This window comes from Accipiter gentilis, chromosome 4, assembly GCF_929443795.1.
Source record: "Accipiter gentilis chromosome 4, bAccGen1.1, whole genome shotgun sequence".
NCBI classification, from domain to species: Eukaryota; Metazoa; Chordata; class Aves; order Accipitriformes; family Accipitridae; genus Astur; species Astur gentilis.
The window spans coordinates 44,922,370-44,936,067 of NC_064883.1; the positions used below are offsets into that span (position 1 = coordinate 44,922,370).

A 13,698-nucleotide genomic window follows, 5' to 3' on the forward strand; every position below is an offset into this window, starting at 1 on the left:
TCAACCAGGAGCTGAAACTATGGCTGAATTCTTCTTACCCGTCTCCCCCTGGCCCCACAGCAGGAAAAATATTTTGTCCGGGGTTTTTGCAGCCTGAGAGCGACCACCTCCCGCTGAGCCGAGCCGAGCCAAGCACACAACAAAGCCGCACTGAAAAGCAGCCTTCCTCCGGGTGCCCTTGGAGAAGTGGCTACATGAGTGCCGACCAGCTCCTCCGGACCGCCGTATCGCTGCTCCGGCAGCGGAGCAAAACACAGCACCGGCAAAACTGATGGGTTTTGGCCTCTCAGATGGGCCTAAACACCTACGTCTGGGCAACCGAAACCAGCCCAGGGAGGCTGCGATCAGCACAGGGTCCTGGCCCCGGTGGTTTCCCCTTTCCTGGGGGACCCAACTACAACGCCAGGAGAAGCCAGGCTATCAAATGAGGTTCTTCCTACAGGAGGAATTGCTTTGCAATTCCCTTGGCATCATCTTTTCTCTCTCTCCTCCCCTCCTCTTCTCCGGCATCGCTTCCTTTTTATTAGCTTGATCTGTTTTGACTTGAAACACTCCAGAGCCGCGGCTGGCTCACGTCTACCCCGGAGCCACGAGGTGCTCCCATCCCACCCATCACAAGAGGAGAGCAAAGGGCTGTTCTTGTGCTGCAGAAAGCCCCCAGGGGGACCTGGCACTGCTTGCAGGGGCCACCGGGTCACCGAAACACTGCCAGAGCGAGGAGGACATCGTCTGCTCTTGCATCATGTCACTAGATAGCGGCTCTTCCCCAGGGCTCGGAGCAGAGAGACGGGCAGGGGGGAGGCAGCGGGGAGCTGCCTGCCCTGGAAAGGAAACAAGGACATTCATTTCTTAGTGAACCTGGTTAACTATTTCTGTCTGGGAGCGCAGAGGAAAGGGCTGGGCAGAGCAGCAAGCAATACCATTGTCCCCAGCAGGAAAAAAAAAAAAGAAAGGGATGATAAAAAAGTGCCTGGAGGAATTTGGCTCAGGCTTATGTTTGAACCAGCATCGGGTTTCCGAAGCAGAGGCTTCCGGATGCTCGACAGGGCGTTCTCCAGGGCTGAAACCGGTGGGGAATGTCGTCTGGGGTCGTGGGTTGGATTAACTCTGCATTGACCCAAAGGGTCAGACCGAGAAGGGATTTAAGCACCCAAAGATGCCTGGGGCTAGACAGGAGCTGGCAGTGATGCTTCAGCCCAGTGGCTTGGCCACGGTGGGGGATGAGCCACATTTTTGGGCTGTTTTCATAGAATCATATAATCATGGAATGGTTTGGGTTGGAAGGGACCTTTAAAGGTCATCTGGTCCAATGCCCCTGCCGTAAGCAGGGACATCTTCAACCGGATCAGGTTGCTCAGAGCCCCGTCCAACCTGACCTCGAACTTTTCCAGGGATGGGACATCTACCACCTCTCTGGGTGACCTGTGCAAGAGTTTCACCACCCTCATCATAAAAATTTTTTGCCTTATATCTAGTCTGAATCTACCTTCTTTTAGTTTAAAACTATTACCCCTTGGCTATTGCTACAGGCCCTATGAAAAAGTCTGTCCCCATCTTTCTTATAAGTGCCCTTTAAGTATTGGAGGGTCGCAATAAGGTCTCCCCGGAGCCTTCTCTTCTCCAGGTTGAACAACCCCAACTCTCTCAGCCTGTCTTCACGGGAGACGTGTTCCAGCCCTCTGATCACCTTTGTGGCCTCCTCTGGACCTGCTCCAACAGATCCATGTCTTTCCTGCACTGAGGGCCCCAGAGCTGGACACAGAACTGCAGGTGGGATCTCACCAGAGCGGAGTATAAGGACAGTTTTCCCATGATTTTTGTCCATTTACATCCTGCCGGCAGCCCGCTAGCAGGCTCACACGTGCCATCTGCAGCTCGCTGCCTTGCTGGCCTCCACCTCGTGTTTGAAAGGTGCTTTGCACAAAGCAGAGATTTGTAAAGCTCTCGGCCGAGCATGTGTTTAAGAGGGTATTAAAAGTTGTGGTCAGAAATAACAAAGCAAAGCAGAAATGCAGCCTCAGGAGACGCTGAGACCCCTCAGTCCTTGCTATGTCAAAATGCCTCTTAGCTCATTTGAAATGGGGATGCTGCATGTAAATTCACCCAGAAAGTAGGGTCTCATGACCCCCACGCCATCCTGGCTCCCATGGAGCAGCTGGTGATGCCCTGTCACCCCCCCCCCCCAGTGCTGCTGGGTCCCCTCCCAGTAGAGACCAGCTGGTGGTGGCATCCCTCAGGGATGACGACTGGGGCCAAGGCTGTTGAGCGTCATTAACGATCAGGGTGATGGGACTGAGTTTGGGGCTGCTTCTGGTTGGGGGGGGCAGGGGGGGAGAGGAGCAGTGCTGCTGTGTTGGGGGACCTCAGCAGGCTGGTGGGACTCCGGTGAAGTTCAACAGAGGCAAAGGCAGAATGGTGGCCCTGGTAGGGGACAGGAGAGGACAGCGGGGGGACCTGCTCTGCAGACAAGGATCAAGACTCCTGGTGGTCGAGTTGGATGTTAATCAGGAGTGGGGCCTTGCGGCAGAGAAGGTCACCGCTATACTGGGCTGTCTTAGCAAGAGCGTAGCCAGAGTTATGATCCCCTCTGTTCTGCCCTTGTAAAGATACTGTGTCCAGTTTGGGGCTCCCCAGTGCAAGAAGGGTACTGGAGTGAGTCCTACAGAGGCTTCCAAAATGCTTGTGGGCTGGGCAACGGGATGTTCAAGGAGAGGCTGAGAGCGCTGGGTCTGATCAGCCTGGAGAAGAGAAAGAGAAGATCTTATGGGTGCGTGCAGCTGCCTTGTGGGAGGTTATAGAGAAAGTGGTCCAGATGCTCCTCGAAAGTGCACAATGAAAGGCAAAGCTACAGCCAGAAAAATTTCAACTGGAGACAAAATAAAGAAGTCTCCATGACAAACACTGGCACAGGGAGCTGGTGGGATCTCCACCCTTGGAGATAACTCGACTGGACAGGGCCCTGGGCAGCTTCATCCAACATTAAACTTGGCCCTACACTGTGACCTCCTGAGGTACCCTCAGCCTCTGTTGTCCTGCAATTGCACAAGTCACCCTCGAGATTCCTATCAGTTCCCTCTTGCTCAACATCTTCCACACCCACCAGCGGCTGGGAAAAGTTGGCATCCTCCCCAGGAGACTGCTCTGCCCTCAGGGTGAGCGAGAAGACAGACCACAGAAGAAGGCGTGAAGGTTTCGGAGAAGCTCTCCTGAGACCCTGCAGGATGCAAATGGACCTGTATAGAGCCACTTCGCACCCTAGAGACAGCCCAGGGCACCTGGTAGACAACCCCAGGGTCCCCATCTTTTGGGGAGGCAGCCAGAGAGCCGATGGACCACCCCACAGCACCAAAAAAATGCCACCAGGCCCTTCTGCAGAGGCAGAGATAAATAAATTGCTCTAGCAAAGTTAGAAGTGAAGAAAGTAGAAGTTCGGAGTGAAATAGCAATTTACCCCCATATACCTTAATTAATTTATAGGACAGGGCTCCTCATTTTCTATCCATTTCCCCGGTCCCCTACTGCTACAGCCCTGGGTTGCACTGACAGCATGCAGCAACCCTGCACACACTCCTTTCTTTTCTCTTTTCCTAGCAGCAAGGAGCAGAAACCACGGCAGTTTACGTGGCCGGTCACCAAGATCTCCAAGCAATGGACCGGGTCAAAGGGAGCTGTGCAGCCTTAAAAATTAACCTTGTGCTGGTTGGATGAACCTTGGGTGGAAGAGCTCCAAACAAGCCATAAATAACGAGAGGAGAGTTCTCTACAGTGCTGGGACTTGCAGAAACACAGCACATGCTGTACGCCGTGGTCCACCTCCGCAGTACGTTGCAGGGGAAGGGGGGTTTCCTTATTACACACACCGAAAAAAAGTCTTCTGGTATTTCAGGCTTGGACAACACCCAAGGATTGTCTCAGAAATAGCTCTCCTAGCTTGCAGGAGTACGAGGCGCAGATTCCCCATCAGCGACATGCCCCTTTCTCCAGATCCCACCCGCCCGTGACTCACTTGAGCCGGGTTACGTTGGATTTCCTTCCTCCGACTGTCTAAGGAGGCTTTGGACAGCGGACAGATTGCCTTCCCGTGGCATTTCAAGGTAATTTGGGTGAAAGGAGAAGGTGCTTGTGGCCTCCTAAGACTCAAGGGACTCCGTTTCCTTCTGGTTGGGGTACGGAGCCGTTCACTCACCCCCCTGCCAGGAGAGGACACGGCTGTCTCCCATTAAGCACAGCTTAAATAAATTTATTAAGCCAAGCTCCTATGCTTGGTATAGATGGAAAGGGCATTTTGGGATGGGAGAGAAATGCCTCCCTACTATGCGTGGGGCACAGCACGGACCAGGAGGGCTCAGGAGGTCCTTCCAGCCCCACTCGCAGGGGATCCCTTCGGACAAATGCTGGTTGCAGCCAAGTTTGCTCTGACCATACCAGTGACTTGGAGGTAGGAGGGATGTAGCTACAGGTCACCCGTTAACCACAAGGAAGATCTAAGCGTTTAAAGGAGGATGGAACCATAAAGGCTGTGGAAACACAACAGCATCTCTTCATGAGATTCATCTGAGGACCTAGAGGGGTTGATGAGGGATAAACATTGGAGAAGGAGATCCCACCCCAAGGAGGATCCTGTGTGCTTAGAGGCCACCAGGAGAGTTTTCTCTCAAGGAAGGCCCACTAGCCAACATGATGAGGCCACCAAGGAGCAGGTTCAGCTCCCACTGGTGGTGATGCTGTCGAGCAACTGCCCTCTCTGTGCCTCAGTTTCCCCAGCTGCACAGGAGAGAAGACACCCCTTGTGAGGTGCTTTGAGATGCGAGGAAGAAAAATGTGCTCACATCCTTGGATATTATTTAAAAAACAATACAAAAGCACCTCACAGAGAACACAACCTTATCAATGGATCTTTTGTCCATGGATTAGAGACACCAGCTGCAAAACCGCATCTTCTGCTGGGGTGAGCTCCTACAGGCACTGGTCTCTGCCTGGTCCTTAATGACCAGCTCATGATGCACGAGCATGTTACCACCTAAACTGATGCTCCATAAGCAAGCAGGCTGCAGACCCCAAAATTTGCTGTGCAAGCAAAAGTCTCAGAAATAGAACCCAAGGGACTGAGAGGAGGACTAGCAGGAAAACCAGACCCCGAAGTATCTTCCTCGGGATGGGGACTGGCCAGATGGTCCCAGAGTACCTAAGGGTTTCCATCAGGAAAAAGCTAAACAACCAATGATTTAATCCCAAATTCCCTGAAGACGGATTTGCAGTGCCCTGCGCGACGGGGGATGATTTATGCCGACATAAAGTGTGCACAAAGTGACGCCAAATAGGGATGTTATGTCTCTTTCCACCGGCAGGAAAGGCAATACACAACCGTTAGGTCACGGCAAACGCGTTCCCCACCCGAGTGATGGGGAAAGGGCAGAAAATTAAGAAAATTAAGAGCAGGGGAGAGCGGAGTGGGAGCAGAGGTGGATCAAAGCAGAGAGAGGGGGGTCTGCAACGTGCCACGAATCAGCCAAACTAAAACCACCCAGCCAAATATCAAAATAAAGTGGAGGGGAGTAAAAAAAAAACCAAAACAAACAAAAAACCCCAAAACAAAAAAGTAACATACGGAGAAGCGCTGGGCTCAGTCCTTTGCAAAAACGTCCCATCCTTCCCCGCCGTGGTGCACGGAGCCGCAGGCAGAGTTCCCCAGCCGCTGCTTTTCCTCCCCTCCCATCCCTTCAAACCGAGCTCTCTTCCCGCTGCACCAGCCTGGAGATGATGACGTGGAGACCTCCACCGGGAAAGTTTCCCGAGGCGGGAGAGCTCCTCCGAATCCAACGCCGCAAACCCATCGTTCCCCAGGACGTCAAGGATTTCTTTCCTTTCCTTTTTTCATTCCCTTCTAAGCACCCACAAAAAGTCCGGAAAAAATGAGAATGTGGCGATGCTTTCAGGAGCCAAGAGCAATGCTTAAGGGGAAAAAAAAATAATCTAATAATTCAAATTGTCTAAGGCTAATAATAGCAAAAAGAGAGCTCCTTGGAGCAGGAGAGGGGAGGCAGAAAGCTGAGATGCTGCCACGGGATAAGAAAAGTTTCCTTCTTGTTTGGACTTTCTTCTCCTTTCTGTTCAAACAGAGGCGAAGCAGAAAGGAAAATCAGCTGCAAAAATATATCACAGCTACAGCAATATATTGCAGCATCATCAAACCCCACTTTTTTCCCTTGATTTTTATGTCTAAATGAATGTCCCAAAGCAGCACTCATCGGTCAAATTTTACATTTTTAGTATTTTTATGGTGGCCGGGTGCTCCCTACCAGCCCCATCCCAGACCCTCTTCATCCCTCTGCTCCCTTCCCAGCCCCGTTTTGCAGGGCTGGGGTGAGGGGAGGGCAGCTGGAAGCATTACCCTGCTCTGCAGATAACAGCTGGAAGGGAAAACAGCTGGAAGGGGACAGAAGGGACATTTTCCTCCTCCCCTAACCCCTCCTGCTCTCAGCCAGAGGGTTTTGTCCCCCACAAAGGTCTCTGGTCAAAGAGGGGGGGTGACATTACCCAGCACTGAAACGCAACAAGCAGGGATTAAATAATTGCCCCTGTCCGAAGGCTGCGACCTTTGGCGCGCCGTTATCTGTTCCTTCGCGTTGCCAACTCGCATGATTTTATGGCTGATCTCACAATAATTGATGTTTTCCTTAAAGGCCCCATGCTGTGAGGAGAGATTTGGCTTCCAGGAGTCCCAATCAGCAAGGTTATGCTTGCTACAGTTAAAGAACGTCCCTCAAAACTTCACAAATCCAGTATGAAGATGGCTCTAAACCTTTAAAATCTGGTGGTTCTGCAATCCCCTAATCCTACAGGGACCCAGTGCATGTCCCTAAGCATTTCTTAAGCGGCACCCGCCATGTGAAACTACTCAAAATAACTTGTTTTTCCTGGTTTTAAGGAGAAGGAATGTCCTTGCTCTCTGGCACAGCTGGGATGGGGCAGCCAAGCTTTCATCCCCTTATTTAATTTTTCCAAGTGTGTTTCTTGCCTCCAGCTGCTTTAGGGGAGGAACAAACTGGGAAACAGCCTGGCTGACCATGCAGGGGGAATGCATTCCCAGAAAGGGTTTTCAAGAAGAAATTAGCTTCTAGGATGCTCCGGGGATGAAGGAGGAGGGAGAAGGGAGGCATCACCGCAGCCCTTGCTCCTGCAGCTGGTGCTGCCCTTGACACAGTCACAAGCCAAAACTTCAGCCCAAATTGGAGGTTTTCAAGCAGATTTTGGGCAAGGAAAACACCCTCACCAGAAACTGTTTAGGTAAACCCTTTTGTAGGCGCCCAGCTTAGAAACAACCTTAAAAAATCCTCAGCCTCGCTCTGTTTCATACCCGGAGTGGAGTCTCATTCAGCCTTGTTTAAAACAGTTTCAAGCAAAACCCTGGATCTAAACTTTAAGGGATTGCCCAGACCCCGAGTGGAGTTGGATTTCTGTAGCTTAAGCATGTATTTAATACAAAATATTTTATAGGCATAAAAAGAAGTAAGACAATTTGCATGGCTCTCGATGTCGACTTTATATATATTATATATGTGATATATAGAAAATATACTATATATAATATATACAATATAATATACACAAAATATATTACAAGGATCAATGAAAGAATGACATGCCCCCCCGGGATGAGGAACAGAGCATCCTTTTGTCCCCAAATCCACATTTTCTCCCGATCAGCGATACCCCCAGAGTTACACCTCGGTAAGGAGGCGATTAGACGAGCCGTACCTTTCACAGCCAGGAAAAAAAAATGGTGAGTCTGAGCTGCGGGTCCTCACCACATAACCGGAGACCTTCTGGGGAGGGAAAAGCCCTGCAGCACGACCGGCCACAGCCCTGCAAACAAAGCCAAGGAGGAGGCGATTATTTCGGGGCATCTCTCTGCCAGGCACAATACGGCAGCGTTTCAGCGCCCGTGCTCAATGCTGTCATTGTCCCCGCCGGAGCCACGGCTCCTGCGTGCGGTGGCACGGGGTGAAGCTTCTGCTCCTCTGCAAGCTCCCAAAAGGCTTCATCCTACCACTGGAGAGGACCAGGAGACTTTGTTTTCCTCCTAGGGCAGGATAACAGACCTAGGGATGGGAGAAATCTCAGGTTTTGCCTTGCCAACGCCGTCGCGCTATTGCCTGGCATGAGGTCCCTACAAGAGAGGAAGGAAATAGGATCTTAGATAAAATACATCTGGGCTACAAAGGTGATGGGAAGATCGGGTTGAGATCGGATGTTAACAGCTCACTGATAAAACGGAGGGATGCTCTGGGTGGTGTTTTGCAGGGAATCCTTCCAGGGAGTTTGCATCTGGATGCTGCATCCAGTGGAGGAGCACGCTGAGGAGCTGGAGAGGGTCTGGTGGTGGCCACCGAGATGGTCAGGGCTGGAGGATGGGATGTGCGAGGGGAGGCTGACCTGGGTCTGGTCAGGGAGTCCTTATTAATAATGCAACTGGTAATAGGAGGGTGGAGAGAAAACAGAGCCAAACTCCTGAGAGGCACCCGGGGAGAGGCAGCACGTTTGCTGCAGCCAAGACGATGAGAAGGCATGAAGGAAGAACCTGCCTGTCTTTAGAAACAGGAGGAGCTGCTGCAAGACTGGTGAAATTTCTTCCCTGAGACCACGATGGATAGGACAAGGGCAATCAGGTTGGATTTCAGCAATAAAAAAAAAAGGGAAGAGCCCAGAGATGTTATCGCAGCGGTGCCGTCTGCTTTATTTTTCCTCCTACCTGCCAGCCCTGGTGTCTGCAGGTTAAGAGTAGATCCTAAAGCCGATGGGGTGAAGCTGCAGTGTGATGGCCTCAAGGAGCAGCAGCACCCATGCTCTGGAGGGCAGACTGGTTGAAAAAAAATATGGTGCACTGAAAAAAGAAAAAAAAAAAAATATAAAGCCAAATGAAATGTGGAAAAGCTGCTGTGATGGAGCTGCTCCCTGGGGATGCTGGCAGAGTCTGTGGGCAGCACTTGGGAGCCTGGGGCCAGGAGGAGGGAGCAGAAGGGACCTTCAGCCCAGGTTTGACGCCACGAGGACGTCCGTGCCGGCCAAGCTCACTGTAGGCATTATGGTTTGCTGGCCTCCGCGGGTCAAGCTACCCTAATAATTAGCAATCAGATACTGAATCGATGAAACATGTGTGATCATCCTCCTCGCTCAGGGGAAAAGTCTGACAAGCTCTCTCACCCCACGGATGCAGGTCATGGCTCCCCAGGGAGAAAGATTACCCCACCGGTGTGGGCAGTGACACCAGTGTCCCCTCTCCACCTGGATCTGGGTGTTGCTTTTCTCTCTCCTGTCTGTGCCGCCGTGTCCGGGAAGCGTCTGTGGGACCACCACCATGAGGAGGGATGCAGCTTGAGCATCCTGCACTTCCAACCAGGAAAAATTATAAACCTCCCCTTTTTCCTTATCCTATACCCAGTATAGCCAGGTCAGCACATTGCCGATTGTAGCAGGAGGGACTGGAGCATCGTACTTGGCTTTTTTGGAGAGTTTTCCCAGCAGGGCTCACTCCCCATCACCTCTGTGCTGGCTTTGCATCAGGGAGCCAGGGACACCCCAGGGGCTGGATGCCCACCACGTAGGTGCTTTGCTTTCCATCAATGAGACTTGCTTGATAGCAAACAGGAGAAGAAACCCTGGTGCTTCAAGGGAGCGTCTGCAACTTAGTGCTGGACCGAGGACTTGGCCACCACAGGGTGGACGGCAGAGGGACAGCCGCCCCGTCCTTCCCTGCGCCCGTTGGTCCCAGCTCCCAGGGGTCTCCTCCCCATGCGGGTTCACTAAAATAATCCCCTCTATGAGGCAATGAAATAAAATATATAAATTCTTTGAGCTCAACCTGGGCACCGGCATTTTGCCTTTTTCTGCCTCCCTTCTTTTTATCGCCTCCTTGCATCTCTGGCAACCGGGATGGGGAAAGTAAAAGCCAGGAAAACATCCTGTTCCTCCCTCCTTTCGTGCCTGGGGAGAGAGAAATCAGACATCAGGAGGGGGATGCATCCCTGATTTCACAAGCATCCGGTTGTACCAGTTGTTGTACCAGTTGCCGCACGCAATCTGAATTGCAGATGGCTTCTGGCGGTTTACAGGGCTGGAGTCACATCCCGGAGAAGCAAAGTCACAGCTGCTATTGTCAGAAAAACCTGAGCCTCTACTGGATTCCCCATTTTTTGCCCGTTTTTGGAGCCCAGGAGCAAGGCTGAGCTCTAGAGACAGGGAGCCTGGTGTTGACGCCATCATTTCGCCCCCACCGATGCTCCTTGCAGCGCATGCCACCCCATCCAGAGCCCGTCGGGTTTATGGATCGGCGTCCCGCGCTCTCCAGGGATGACACAGTTGCACATCCAGTCGATGAGGCTGACCCAAATACAGCACCCAGCAAGGCGGGCACATCCCGGCTGCCAGGGCTGCTCTTATCCTCATGGAGCCGACGGAGCAGGAGACGGCATGACTCCTACGAGCACCTTGGAGCATCACATACTGACGGGATGCTCCCCAATACCCTTGTTCTAGAGAGAAAACTTGATCCTTCCCCGTGACTTGCTTTCCAGAAGCAGCGTGGTCAAGGAAAACAAGCCCTGGAGGAGCGATGTCTTGGCCGAGGGGTGCCGGCACGGGTCGGGTCAGGTCCTACCGAGGTCAGTTAGCCCCAGCGAGGGTTATTAGCTGTTGTGGTTTTATGGGACCTACCTGTTGTCAGTGTTGGTGGTGCTGGTGGGTGTCTCAGCGTAAGGCAGCAGCAGCCCGCACGTGGTGGTCACCTCGCTGTCCTGTAAGAGAGCACAAAAAAAGGCATCAGCATCCACGGGCAGGGACCACATCACCCATGCAGTCCCCCCAAAAAAAGCCCACAATACGGCATGGCTGGATTCTTCGGCCAGGTAAAGCCATCCCACCGAGCCCACCTCCCTCCTGCTCCCACGGGTACGCTCCTCGTCCTCTCCAGCGTAAAGTCAGCCGGCTTCACGTGGTTGGCGAGGTGCTGGAGGATTTTGCACCACGGCGGGTTGAGGAGTGACAGCAGGTCTCACCCCGTGGCTCTGCTCCGAAGAGGTGACCCCAGGGAGAGGGATGACACCCTGAACCCCCTGCAGTATGGCTCTCGGCTCCCATTCGAGGTCATGCAGGCTGCCGGAGGATTTCCTAGAAGAGGTTTGCTGCATACCAATGGAAATGCAGGCAGTGGATATAGCAGAAAAAAAAAACCCCAAAACCAAGGTTTTCCAGAAATGGTGATAACTGGTGGCCTGAGACCCTTCAGCCGTGCTGGGGCCAGGCAGCACTGACCCCACTGATGGGCTGAACAAACTCTCTGGAAGGTCTTAAATGCGTACGAGGAGCTTGCAATAAGGTTTTTCTCCCCCGAAAACTACTTCTGACAGGACTCGGGTCACTGTAGCCACAGTCCTACCCATCACACACCATCCCCGTGCACCAACGTGAACACGTCCCATCACACCTTCGCACCCGGGATGCTAAATCCCAGCGCTCGCGATCAGAAGCATGGAGGCAGACCGAGCCGGACACTGGCGAGCAAGCAAGAAAGCCACGGTTATTCCTACTTCTTTTTTTACCTCGTCACTTATTTTATATGCCATCTGCCCAATTATTTCCCAGGCCGGCTCTGCCCCGCGGTGCCTTTTTGCAATCGCATGGAAGGAAGCTTGAAAATCAGGACTGCCTCCAAAAGTACTGAGATGCCAAGAAAAGCCACGGCAAGGACAAGTCTCTGGACCGTGGGATCATGGCAGTGGGGCATGGTGCTGGAAGGAGCCACAGGCGGATGGGCTTTAGGCTAATTTTGGCTGCTTGAAGGTATCCTGAAGCGTGGCCCCAGCCTTTCTTGGCTTCCCTTGGGATGATTTGGGCACTGGCTTCAGGGACTGCCTGCCCTCATGCATGATGTTTTTCCCAGGCAGTAGTTTGATACCATTGGGTCAGAGCAGAGGTGACCTCTGCGTCTAAAGCCACCAACCCCACGTTCACCCCTTGAATTTCATTTATTTTCGTATTTCTATCGCCAAAGACCTCGGATGGGCAGGAGGGTGGGAAAAGCGATCAGCTCCTGCCTCAAAAGTGGTGTATCAGCCCGGATTCAGAAAAAAACCCACAAGAGGAAGACTGCAGAGCAATTGCTTTGAAGCTAAAGTACTATGGGGATTTATTATTTTTTTTGGCATCGGCTCCAAAATACTCCAGCCAGTGAGAGTCCCTGGGGCAGGTTTTATGCCAGCTTTTCCCTGGCGTGGCTCCTCATACCTTCCCACACACCCTTCTCGTGGGGATGAGCCTTCCTCCCCCAGCATCCTCCTCCTGCAGGGATGTAGGACGAGGTGCTGCCACGCTTCCCAAAGCGTCGCGCAGAGCTGAAAAAAAAGCTGAAATCTGTCCAATTTTATCCCAGTCTGGTGGAAAAGTGAATACCTACATATATAAAAAAAAATAAAAATCCCTTTTTCTGACATTTCCGCAAGTAACCCAGGAGCACGCCCATTCTTTCACTTGCGTGTACCCTGAGAAGGAACGACCGACATCTCAGCCGGAGCCACAGCCATGCTCAGGGGAAGAAATTCATCCCTGTGGTCCTATGGGGCCAGGTGACGAGGTTTTTAATGGCTGGTGGGACAGCTAAATAAAACCACATTTGACAGCGTTAGCTCCCTCATGTCCTTCATCTTGCCCACCTTCATCCCAAAATGCCCCAAAGCTGTTGGTTGGCACGTTCAACGCCTTCTTGCCTGGAAGATCTCCTAGGTGGGATGGAAATAGGTTCCCCCAGGACCCTGTAGGGGTAGGACCCTGACCTGGGCTGTGATGCTCAGCATGGTCCTCGCTGCCCAAGGGATGCAGGGATGGCTGCATCCCTAATGAGCTGGTACCAAAAACACAGATCCAGAAAGGTATTTATGTTTGAAAACGCAATTAATAAAATAGACATCCTATTTTTTGAGGATGCAGAAATTAAAAACCCATTTCAACAGGTGCCTTTGCCTACCCAGCTGAGTTTCGATGTGCAGCACGGCCCCTCCGAAACACCAAACACTGAGATGGGGCACTGCTGAAAACTACTCACGAGGCACACTCAACAGCCGTTATCACCCTTTCGGCAACCAGCCTGGCTCCAGAAACCTGCTCCGCGTCCCTCCGCCGCCCATCGCCCTCCCGACGGCCACCCCGTCACCTCGCATTAGCGCCGGGCATCCAGGCGTTCACTGTTTCGGTCCGTCAGACACAGCGGCAGCCGCTAAAAGCAGGTCACCCAATATAAGGCGGGTTATTTAGGACTTCCCTCTCTGTTACCACCAGGGAAGGGGGGACGCAAGTGATCTAAATGACTTTTTGTTTTTCCATTTTCCAAGCGCTGCCGTACGGCTGAAGTATCGTCCCTTCCCGGGTACCACTCACCTCTCCTGGAGGGATGCTCGAAGGCTGGGCTCGGGGCTGGCAGCCACGCAGCTCTCGGGGTGTTGACAGGAGGGCTGAGCAGGCAGCGGCTGGGCATTTCCACCTGGTGACGTCCCACGCAGGTCCCACGCGGTGGCCGGAGACCACCAGACTGAGGCCAACGCTGTGTCTCGGACCTCTGGGTTTTGTCGCTCCGCAGCGCGGGTCCCCTTGCGCTTTCCTGCCGTCATTTCTGCCATCTAGAGGGGACGTTTCCCCATTGCAAACGCA

The 13,698-nt window shown here is 52.6% G+C and overlaps 1 protein-coding gene across 2 annotated transcripts in view; it reads right to left on the reverse strand.

Annotated features, from left to right (window-relative positions):
• The window catches only part of GJC2 (gap junction protein gamma 2), a 37,157-nt gene extending 23,538 nt beyond the window's left edge, over positions 1-13,619 (reverse strand). The window contains exons 1-3 of one of the 2 annotated variants that reach the window (XM_049798977.1): positions 13,429-13,619; positions 10,714-10,793; positions 7,759-7,866 (exon numbers count right to left, since the gene is read on the reverse strand). The gene's annotated coding sequence lies outside the window, so the exon portion shown is untranslated. Of the gene's footprint in view, positions 1-5,608; positions 5,693-7,758; positions 7,867-10,713; positions 10,794-13,428 lie in introns of those variants that run through there. The other variant, XM_049798978.1, reaches the window with a different exon arrangement.
• Between the last annotated feature and the right edge of the window lie 79 nt (positions 13,620-13,698).